Below are 12,529 nucleotides of genomic sequence, written 5' to 3'. Positions count from 1 at the left end.
CTCTCCATTTTTGGTTGGTTATCAATTGTTCTTTTAGTTCTTTATATTTCTCAATTTTGAAGTCAAATTGTGTTACAGGTCTTTCAGGTATTTTTTTTACTTATTTTCCTTTTTATTACTTATTTCGATTTGCGCTGCACTTTCTTCTCTCTCAATCAGCTCTTATCAGACACCCTCTTTTTTTTTCTATTTTTACTTCGGCTGAATTTTCCTTCTCTCCCCCTCCCTCTCAATCATTTTCTCTGACCAAATACCTCATCTCTCTTCCTCTTTCTATTTTGTTTCAGTTTTGACAATTGATCTTCGACCATTCGGTGGGTGCACGCGGCTCTTCTCTGTTCCTCTCCCTCTATCAATTATTCCTTTGCCAAAGATTGGTAAGTAAGTCTCTGCTTCACTTCTGCCCCTTTTAGCTTCTCTTGTTCCTGTGCACTATTTCTCTATCCTTCCTATCGTAACTCTCTCTGTTTACTATTTCAGTTCAGTTCTCCTTTTCGGTCTTGGTTCACTGCATCACCGAGTCATACTCTATACTGTCATTATTTGGTAAGGGTGGTACAGCCAAGATTGTTTTGTAAACTAATATAAGTTTAATAAAGAGGTTATAACTTTTGTGTAGATGGATCAAGTTGATTGGTGCACCAGTGCGATTTTGATTGGCATTCAGTAAGGAGGAGTTTATTGTGATCGATTTGGAACTTCATTAGATTCCATATGGTATATGAGTTAAGTACTAATTAAAGGGCTTGTTGGTTGTATCCAGGTATGGGAGTTTTCTAAGCACAATTAACTTCAAAGCACGTCAGGTGTGTAATCACTGTATTAATCATAAATCAATAAAAGCCAGAAAATATGACTATTGATGCCACATGATAAACCGTAATTTATACATATTTTTACCGCATGTTTAACGCATTTTATGGATGATTTTCCATTAGAATTGGTGAATTCGATGCTCCTAATGCTTTAATTTCATGTTTTACACTTAAGAGAGCATATGAGAGCAAAAGGAACGAGAAACGGTCCAAAAACAGAGAAAATGGGCCAAAGTACAAAATCAACACGGCCTAGACCTCCTTACACGGGCAGACCACACGGTTGTGTCAATTTGGCAGGCTCGAGCATGGCCTGAAGTAATCGCACAGGGGCATGTCCCTGCCGAGCCCAAGTTGAGTCCAATTCGGAAAAGGCTAATATTGAGGGCTTTTAGGCATTCCAAAGCCTATAAATACACCCCAGAGAAGGAAGAAAAGAGAGGACAGAGTAGGTGGTAAGGAATTACTCCAAGAAAGCCAATTGATTCATCTCAGAAGCCGGATTCATCATCAAGACTGAAGATCTCTCCTCAATTCCCCTTCAAGAGTTTTGGGTTTTCTTTATGTTTTGTATTCTTTATTATTCTGAGATGTTTTCTTATTTAGTTATGAACTAAATCCCCTAAATACCTAAGGGTAATGAAACCTAAGACGAATCTTGTTATTATTTTCTGAAATGTACGATAAATATTTGACTTATTCTTAATTACGTGTTCTTAATTCTTGTTTTGATATCCCAGGATACCGATTCAAGATAAGCTCTTATTCAGAAGAGGAATAGACCCTGTTTAAGAGTACGTTTGTCATAATTAAGCGGAGTTGATTACGCGCCTAGACATAGGGTGACAAGATTTTGCCAGATTAGGGTGAAACCTAATAAGGGGATCCATAGATCGAGTTAATGCAACCCTAGAGTGTTAATTAGAGAAAAGTCTCGGTTATTCAATCTAAGGATTAGACGTTATTAGTCTTGAATAGGGATAATAACATAACTTAGGGATCTCTACGGAACAAGTTAAATGAATAAATCGTTCGATTCGGAGCCAGAATAACAAGTACAGCTAGGTGGATTTTTCCTTAGGTATTATCTTCATTCAATCGATTTTTCCAAAAGCAATTCCCCAATTCCATTCTCTGTGCGTTCTTAGTTTAGATAATTAGTTAGTTAAAACAAAAACCTCTTTATTCTTAGGCTAGATAATAAAAAGTCAGTTATTACTAGTACTTTTAGTTCCTTTGGGTTTGACAATCTGGTCTTGCTAAAACTATACTACTATTCGATAGGTACACTTGCCTACATCGCTATAATAGTTAGTTCAAGAACGAGTAATTATAAATATTTAAAACCTATCATGAAATCACGCGATCAAGTTTTTGGCACCGTTGTCGGGGAACTGAAATATTAGTAACACTCAATTTTTATTACTTTAGCCATTTATTTTTCGTGCACTTTAATTTATTATTATTTATTAATTTACTTTTTTCTTCTCTTGGCAGGTTTTTATAATTTATGACTAGAAGAAATCCGTCAGGACCATTACTTTTTGACGAAGAAATCGATCATATAGTTTGCAGAATTTAAAGAGAAATAAGGAAAAGCTTAAGATACACAGAGAACGAGAAAGAAGACGATACTCAACCCCCAATCGAAGAGACGGCTGAAAACCAAGGCAATCAGCTACCTCCTGCAATTGCGGTTAATCAAAATCCTGCTCCACGCACTATGTATGATTATGCTAAACCTTCTTTAACAGGAACTGAATCGAGCATAGTTAGACCTACTGTAGTTGCAAATACTTTTGAATTAAAACCTAACACTATTCAAATGATACAGCATTTGTTCAGTTTGATGGTTTGCAGGATGAGGATCCCAACGCTCATATAGCCAACTTCATAGAACTATGTGATACATTTAAAATTAATGGTGTCTCTGATGATGCCATTCATCTTCGGTTATTCCCTTTTTCATTGAGGAAAAAAGCTAAACAATGGTTGAACTCGTTACCATGAGGGTCAATTACTACTTGGGAACAAATGACCGAAAAATTTTTACTAAAATATTTTCCTCCGGCTAAAATGGCTAAATTACGTAATGATATCTCTTTTTTTGTGTAGATGGATTTAGAAACACTCTATGATGCATGGGAGAGATACAATGACCTTTTGAGAAGGTGCCCTCACCATGGGTTACTGCTTTGGCTACAGGTTCAAACGTTCCATAATGGCCTGAATCCTTCGACTCGACAAATGGTTGACGTAGCTACTGGCGAAACCATCAATAATAAAACACCTAAAGATGCCTATGAGTTTATAGAGGAGATGTCACTAAATAACTATCAGTGGCAAGTCATGAGGACAAAGCCAACGAAAACAGCCGGCGTTTATAATGTTGATTCGGTCACCATGCTCTCTAATTAGGTAGAACTCTTAAATAAAAAGATTGATGGTTTTCTTAGTTCTTCACAAGTTCACCCAGTAATGTAGTGCAAATCAAGTGGAGGTGGAACAAGCCATTTGGAATACCAACCTTATGGCCACAACATGGATAACGAGCAATTAAACTACATGGGTAATAATCCTCGACCTCAAAACAATCCATATAGTAACACTTACAATGCAGGTTGGAGGAACCACCCTAATTTCTCGTGGAGCGGTCAAGGAAATCAAAGACCACAATCACATCCAAGCTACCAACAACCACCCTACCAATAGGAAAAGAAGCCGAACCTTGAAGAGATGCTCTCAAAGTTTATTTCGGTGTCAGAAACTCGTTTCCAGAACACTAAGACACCACTTAAAAATCAACAAGCGTCGATCCAAGAGCTTGAAACTCAGATAGCCCAGCTTTCCAAACTAATTTCTGAACGACCACAAGGTAGCTTGCCAAGTAATACTGAACCCAACCCAAGGGAACAGCTCAATGTAATTAATATTCAAGATGAAGAAGGAGTTGTTGAGCCTGAACCAGAACCGAGGCAAGAAACTGTGGTAAGCAAAGGTCAAGGTGAGGTAGATAACATTAAAAACAAAATGATGAATGTCGAATATAAACCTCGTGTGCCATACCCCAATGCGGCAAGGAAAGACCGCTCAGATAAACAATTTGGTAAATTCCTTAAACTCTTAAAAAATTACATATTAACTTACTGTTTATTGAAGCCCTATCGCAGATGCCAACCGCAATGAAATTTTTAAAGGAACTTTTAGCAAATAAGCGAAAGTTGGACGAGGCGTCACACGTGGAGCTAAACCCAGTTTGCTCAGCTATTTTCCAAAATAGACTACCGAACAAACTAAAAGATCCAGGGAGTTTTACAATTCCTTACTTAATTGGTAGTTTAGAATGTTAATTTACATTAGTTGATTTAGGGGCTAGTATTAACGTCATGCCCTACAAAATGTTTAAGCAATTAGATCTCGGGAAATCCAAACAAACTAGAATGAGCATTCAATTAGCAGATAAAACTATAAGGTTCCCTAGGGGTATTATTGATGATGTACTAGTTAAAATCGATAAATTTATATTTCCCATTGACTTTGTTGTTCTAGATAGAAAGGAGGATAACAACACTCCTTTAATTCTGGAAAGGCCCTTTTTAGCAACTGCTAAAATGATTATTGATGTTGGCACAGGTGAACTCACACTCCGTGTGGGAGACGAAACAATCGCCCTTCAAGCTCACAATTCTGGCAACACATTGGGAATTGAAGGTGATCGTTTAACCCATTCTCCTAGAACTGACAATATGGTACAACCTACTTTACAGGAAATGAGTTTGAAGGAAGCACAGGATTCATTCTCAAGCAATAGTAGAGGACCTGTTCATGAAGATCGAAGATTACAAATCAAAGAACTCGATGAATGGCGGATGCATAAACCAAGAACACCCGACAAACCGAATCTACGACAGACCGAGCTCAATGCCTTTCTAAATCAACTTAAGATTGGAGATAGAGTCTTATTAGATACCGCATATCCCCACATTGTTACTACCACACCGAATGAACAAATCCATCTTATGGTACTTAGTATCTTTCGATTCAGTACAGTCGAGGTAAGGCACCCCAAGTTTGGCACTTTTAAGGTAAACAACACCTGTTTAAAAACTTATTTTGATGAGATTGATGACAGGAATGAGGAGTATAAACTCCTCAAACCACCATGATTATTCAACGGAGAGGTAAGTCAAGCTTAGACTATAAATAAGCGCTTCTTGGGAGGCGACCGGGGCACTAACTATATTAACTTCTTTAAAAATTTAGTCTTCAACATCTAACTTACTAACGGAGCTCTCGAATACAAGTTTTCCACAGAGGCACAGCCAAGCACAAGGGCGTGCTTATGGCCGTGTGAATACAGGGAAAGGATTTCCCCAAACACAGGCTACGATAAAATGCCACGGCCATGCGACATGGCCGTGGTCGAGCCTGCCAAAACAACACGGGCGTGCGGCACGCCCGTGTGGAAGACCCGTGGTTGAAATTGAGAAACTAGCACGAGCGTGCGACACGCCCGTGACTAACACCCGTGGTCGAACCTGTTAGATTGACACGGGCATGGGAATTTCCCACAAGGGCATAGGAGAAGAAAATAACGCCAGACACGACCGTGTGCACCCATACATCCAAGGAACACGGGCATGTACTAAATGTCAGACGAGCCCAAATTTGAAATTCGTGAATCACACAGGCTAAAATTGGGGAACACCGGCGTGTGCCCTGGCTGTGTGGCCCAAAATCTATAAATGCCCTGCACTATTCACTTTCTTCCCCATTCAAAAACCCTAACCCTAGCCCCTGCAACTCCACACGGCCTCCCTGCCACGCCCGTGCGTCGCTTCCCACTTCATTTTTGACGCTCAATCTCTTTCCCTTAGCATTTGTTTACTCTTTTCACTTCTATTTTATTATTTCTAATGCTTATTATCAACATAATATTCATATCTTTTGAACTATTTTTCATTTTTCTATCATTTAATTTGCATTCTTAAGTTATACATTTCATGTTAAATCAAGTTATTAGGAACACCTCATACCCATGACATTACTATGCTTATTCTCATGCTATTACCATGCTAATATCTATCATTTAATTTGCATTCCTAGGTTAGTTATCATACATTCCGTGTTAAATTGAGATTAGGAAAACCTCATACCCATTACATTTCTATTCTCATTCTCATTGTTATTGTGGTTGAGTTTGCTTCATATTAGTAGTCTTGGCTGAAATAGTTAGTTCAAATTCATGCCTTTAACTTCTTCGAATTCATTTACCTATTATTATTATTCTTTATATTACAAGCTTTTAATGTCGTCTTCATGAGGAAAGAAAACTGTCGTACCTGCTTCGAAGAAGAGGAAGGGAGCCTCATCTTCCGCGGGTCCAACCACGAAAATTCGTCACCCTCTTCTGCAGTTTCCCCGAGGGCTTCAAGAAGAGCTTTTCCATATACTTCAGGCCCGAACCTTAATTGTGAGCCACTGCATTGACTGGGCTACCGTAGAACAAGTTCAGATTGCTGATACGATTCGGGCCCTCCTAACCACCGACCCTTGGGCTGTGTTCTTTGGGATCACCGAACCAACATACCTTGAGCTCACGATGGAACTATGCTCAACGTTCCATCTTCAGACTGTAATGACAAATTACGATGATCCTGACACGATCCAGTTTTGCCTAGGTGGGTTAGTCCACCAGCTTAGCGTCCCAGAATTTGGTACGGCATTGGGTTTAGTTCAAGGAAGAGAATGACTTAGATGCTCTCACTCGCCACATACATTTCTCTCCCTAGAAGTGCTGGCATACTTTAGCCCCTAGCACAGCCTCCTACAATCCTAGCCGCTCCAAGGCATCAATTCTCCCACCATCCTTGAGGTACCTACACGCCATTTTGGCTGACATGATTATAGGGAGGCAAGAGAGCACTGGCGTCGTCAACACTTACGACGCCTACTTCTTATGGTGTATGTCGCACGGGCACGTCAACGACCTTACCTATTTCATCGCCCTCATGATTCAGCACTAGACGGAGTGGCATAGGAAGGGGGTCATCTCCATTGGCCCCTATGTGACTCGACTGGCGCGACACCTCGGGCTCCTCAACATCGCGGCCCAAGAATCATCTCTCACCCTCATTGGCCAGATGTCTTTACAAGGCATCTCGAGCATACTTAGCATGAGGATGATTGAGAGGCGCCGAGAAACCTACCCTCCCCAATATCATCTCGCCTAATCTACCGAGGAGGAGTCCTACGAGGACATTCCTGATGATGTTCCCCCACAACACGAGGACCCACCGACTCAACCACCACCACCCTCTCGTCCAGTTCATACGGCGGCTTCATATGCTGACATCTCTGAGCGCCTCACTCGATTCAAGCAGCAGTGTTTTCAACGATTTGACAACATTGATGCTACTCTATAGCAGATTTGTCAACACCTCCACATCTCATCGCCAGTCCCACCTCGCGAACCATCCAGTGATGAAGATGTTTAAAAACATTTATTTATTAATTTATGTTTTTAATTTTTATTAAAACTACTTTATATTTTTATTAGATTTTTGAAATTCTATTTTTTAATTATTAATTTCGGTTATTTCTTTTTGAGTAATTATTCTTCCTAATATCCCCTAAAAAGTTCCTGATTTTATCACAGTTACATAGAGCTCTTAAGCTCATTATCACATAGGAACTAAAACTCCACCAGGAAAGGTTCTCCCCGACTGCCATGTCCTGCTCGCCCACGACCATAGCTACCACTAGAGATAATATCCTTTTGGCACAAGACTTATGGCTTAATGAACCTTTACGACTGCCAGAGTATCCTCCTCCGCTCTCGAACCGATTACTCTCCAGAACTCCAGTTCGAGGAATTGATCATACAGGAAGTTTCACTTCTCTCTCTATCTTATTTTTATATTCTAATATCTATCTTTGTACATTGAGGGCAATGTACATCTTAAGTGTGGGAGGCAATGTACATCTTAAGTGTGGAAGGGTATTTATTTCATTATCAGAAAAATCCCTGAATGACTGTCTTGATCTCTTGAAAAGTTCTCATATCATATTTAGGATAAATTTTGATTGATTTATGATTTTGATTGATATATCTTGAATTAATACATAGGCATTTATGCATTGATTGTTTAAACTTTAAGACATTAGAGAATCAATCATGATAAGTTGATTTTTAAGAATTTAAAATTTTAGGTTGTTTCCCCAAAATTTAGGTATTACTTTGAGTTGGGATTCACAAGTTTTAAAAATCAAAAAGCCATAATTTTTGTGATAAATTTGAGCCTTTTGAGCATCTATTAATTCTTTCATGCTCACTTTTATTATTGCTTTGAGTGCGTCAGTAGTGAACTGATATTATAGAACTTGCTTGATTATTCATGTTGATACCACACTATTTTATTTGATATGTCAAAATGATTAAGGCACTTAGGATTAACCCACTCATGCCATGAAAAGCCTACCTCCACAATTAACCCATAATGAACCCCCATTGAGCCTAACAAGCCATTTCTTGTATTACCCTTAATATTAACCTTTAACCCATTATTGTTGAAATCCCCCAAATTAATTTAAGCCCCATTATTGTTGAGATTTGAATTGAAATAGTTGCTTAGCTATGTTTTATTCTACTCTATAATTTAATATGTTCTTAAAAAAAACATACATACATATTAGTAGTGATCTTCTGTTTGTAAGCTTCAAAAGTTAAATTCCTTAGTCTGAGAAGAAGCTTTGTTGTATGCAAGTGATGATTAACTCTTTTTCTAGTTAGGTAATTTTTCAATTCAATCTCGATTCTAACCCTTTCTTTCAGCTTGTGACCACACCCCCTAACCAAACCTCATTACAACCCTCTAAAGACGAATAGGCAAAACCATTTCAAAAGCTTTCGCGATAAACGAGATTTTGAAATTAATAATGTTTTAAAGTAAATGCTTTTGATAGTGATGCAAGGTTTAAATTTATTTTCTAGATCACACAAAAAAGCTAAATAAACATTGGGCTTTTCAAACGATATCATGTTTTACGAAAAACACTATAATGTGACATTGCCAGATTCGGCCATAACGTCCAAGCTGGGTTTGGGGTGTTACATCTTCATGCCTTCTAATCAAATCCATAAAATTTGAGGTGCGAAAACCTTATACTTTTGAGATTTTACAGCGAAAACCTTATAGTTTTGAGATTTTACAATCTCATGGTCCTCTGATTTACGATCACAACCTTCTGCATACAAGATTTTCAGAATCTTATGGACTACAGTTAGTAGCATTTCTATAAATATAGTTCGTAATGTTCTATAATACAATTCGTGACATTTATACAAATATAGTTCGCAATAATTCTACAGAAACAGTTCGTGGCGTTTTTGTAAATACAGTTCACAACATTTCTGTAAATACAGTTTGCAGCATTGTTGCAAATATAGTTCACAGTAAACATGGTTTGTTTCCTTAGAATAATTTTCCCAATAACTTTTGGACTCTTGTACCACACTGTCAGGCAACAAAATTTTCTTAGTGAAGTTTCAAGTTAAAATTTACCTAGTAAGCCCCCAATTACACGCTTCACATAGAAGAGTCACTTTATAACTCTTATTCAACAATGTAAGGGACAAATTGTTATAGAATTATTATAAAATATACCATAATCCAACCTAAAATTTGACCCACTTTGGTGACCTGGAATCTAACCCAATCAAGAAGAAAGCCCCTTTATATACACTTCTAAGGACCCTCTGAAGAGGGGGTCTACTCTCTAAAAAATTATGTACTTTCCATCCCCTTCTTCATAAAAGACCCTTTTTCTCCAAACTCTAAAAAGGGGGAAATGACCAACTAAATATGATATTCAACACTTTGCAATAAAGTTACTCTTTATTCTTTTTCTTGTCAATAGTTTTTTTATAACTGATATCTAATATTTAACTAAATCTGATGAATTATCTTTCTTCGTTAAATAGTCGCGGGAAGTGTAGCAATGAGTCTTTCACTTTATTTTCCACCATAATCTCTCATCATAACAAAGTTACACCTTTTATTTCACAATCCATAGCAAGGACTTAACCTCATCAAATCCACTGCATTGCAATTGGGCATTAGTCCTTTTCTTTTCTTTTCCCATATCATAAAATTCAAAAATAACTCATAAATAAAGTATTTTGCTTCTTTAAAATGAAACTAAACTCCGCTTGATGCCCTAGAGGTGTTGAGTTTCAAACTTTTAGTTGATTTGTTGAAACTTAAATTCTTACAAAAACCAGTTTTAGCATCTAAACTCTAAATCTTAAATCATAGTAAAATTAAAAGGACTGGAGCAGGTCTCAACAATTTAAAAAATCTTCTTTTAATACAAAAGAAACATATACAAATTAAATAAATAAAATTGAACAATGATTTTAATTTTTTTATTATACATTAAATTAAATTAAATTAAATTCTAAAATATCATTTTTATTGTAACACCCCTAAATAGGGCCTAAGAGTTTTAAGTGTATTTTAGGAATTTTAGCCTTAGGGTGTTTGGAATTTAGCTACATGGTAGACTGGTCATGGTTTTTTCATATGATTTATAGAAAATTAAATCAATTTTTAAAAATGAGTTTTAAATACCTTTAATTTTGAAAATAGGTCTGACTTGTAAAAGTGTAAAAACTTTGGGTTTTTATAAAGAAATTTAACCAATTTTAAAAATCACCCTAATACTTCTCCCACCAATAGCTATTTCACAAAAAACCCTCTCATTTTGTTTTGTGTTTGTCATCCTAAGTTCTCCCTAAATTTTCCCCTTCAATTTTATTTGTTCAACTTTATTCCATTTGATTTCCATCATTCCTCAAGTATTAAACCACCATAAATCTTCAAGAAGAACACCCAAAACACTATAGGTTTGTCCATTATGATTTTTTTTTGGATTTTTAGGTTTTTCGAGTTGTAACACCTCTCACCCGTATCCAATGTCAGGACAGGGTTTGAGGCGTTAACGGACTTAAACATTCACAACAACACATAACATATTACCAACCATGCATGGCAAACAAGCATAAACACATCACCAATATCAAACATAACATAAATAGCTAGATTTATAAGTTAGAATCATTAGCTCACTAAAGACCAATATATTTGGCCAAATTATAATAACACATGTTATAAAACTAGGTCCCTATACATGCTACTCACTTGATAATTCTAGCATATGTGTTTATACTGTCAAGGTGTTGGCTTGATAGTGTGATGCTACCTCCGACGATCTCCAATCCTGAGCTAACTTGACAACACTAAAAGAAATGGAAAGGAGGGGTAAGCTTTACGCTTAGTAAGGTTGCATGAAATAATAATAAGCAATTTACTAACATGCTTTCCATAGTAAAACTAACCCAATTGTACATTTACACATGTTCTGGTTAAGCTGCTTTCTTGAGTCACAGTCACTACATCATTTATATCTGGAGTTACGAAACTCCAAATTAAGATCCGTAAATTTTCCCAGAAACTAGACTCATATACCTTTCCAACATAAAATTTTTCAGAATTTTTGTTCTAGCCAATAAGTACAGTTTATTATTCAAATTCTCCCTTGTTTCGCTATTTGACAGCTTCAACCTTTCTTCACTAAAATTTATTTATCTCATAGTACGACACTCGGATAATGTTCCCGTTTGTTTCTATTCTAAGAATATAAATTATAGCCCATAATTATTTTTATACAATTTTTAACAATTTTTCCAAGTCAGAAAAGGGGATCTCAAATTCATTCTGACACTGTCTCAAAAAAATTAGAATATCACATAATATACAACTCTTTTGCTCCCCCTGTTTATTTTATATGAAAACAGACTTATTAGGCTTTAATTACATAATTTATTTTACATTTAATTCAACTTACACAATTTTTGGTGAATTTTCAAAGTCACAAAAATGCTGCTATCCAACACTATTTTACTACTAAAATTCACTCTTACATAATTTCACTTAATCCATTTTGTCTTATCGAAGTTCACTCAAATAAAGAGCATATTGCTCAAAATTTTCTTAAGCATATACCTGCACTTATTCATCATATAATCATGTTCACATGTATTTTTACTTAATCGATTTTGGCGTTGAACTCTTCGGAATAATAACTGATACTCAGTTGCCTGCACATATTTTCACACTTATAGCCAAAGCTATCTGGTACGCACAGTAGCCTGCACTTAGTACTATACATGCGACCAATTATTCAGTACACGTAGTAGCCTGCACTTAGTACTACGCACGTGACCTAACCATCTGATACACGTAGTAGCATGCACTTAGTACTACACAAGTGATCGAAGTTACCGGCTACGCATAGTAGCCTGCACTTTGTACTACACATGCAACCAATTATCTGATACACGTAGTAGCCTGCACTTAGTACTACACACGTGACCTCACAATAGATCATTCGTATCGTTTCTATTCCGAAGGCTCAACCGAGAAATTCCTCACTTTCCAACATGTTACAATTTATTCATAGTCCTTTTTCAATTTGCAATTTACAACAAATAATCATTCTATAGGCAGCCACATTTCATATGATAACAAAATATAATAAAATAAAAAAATTGATAAATTATTTACGTACAAACTTACCTCGGATGCAGAAATGGCAAATTACCATTCTAGTCCATAACCTTGTATTTTCCCGATTTAAGCCCAAATCTTGAT

At 36.6% G+C, this 12,529-nt stretch overlaps 1 non-coding gene across 1 annotated transcript; it reads right to left on the bottom strand.

Annotated features, from left to right (window-relative positions):
- Positions 1 to 2,897: 2,897 nt before the first annotated feature.
- On the bottom strand, positions 2,898 to 3,004 carry LOC121231697 (small nucleolar RNA R71). Its single transcript, XR_005929753.1, has one exon. It is a non-coding gene; the product is annotated as a small nucleolar RNA R71 (small nucleolar RNA).
- Positions 3,005 to 12,529: the final 9,525 nt, after the last annotated feature.

Source organism: Gossypium hirsutum, chromosome A06 (assembly GCF_007990345.1).
Source record: "Gossypium hirsutum isolate 1008001.06 chromosome A06, Gossypium_hirsutum_v2.1, whole genome shotgun sequence".
Lineage (NCBI taxonomy): Eukaryota > Viridiplantae > Streptophyta > Magnoliopsida > Malvales > Malvaceae > Gossypium > Gossypium hirsutum.
The sequence above is the reverse complement of the archived record's forward strand: the minus strand, read 5'-3'. Positions and strand labels throughout refer to the sequence as shown.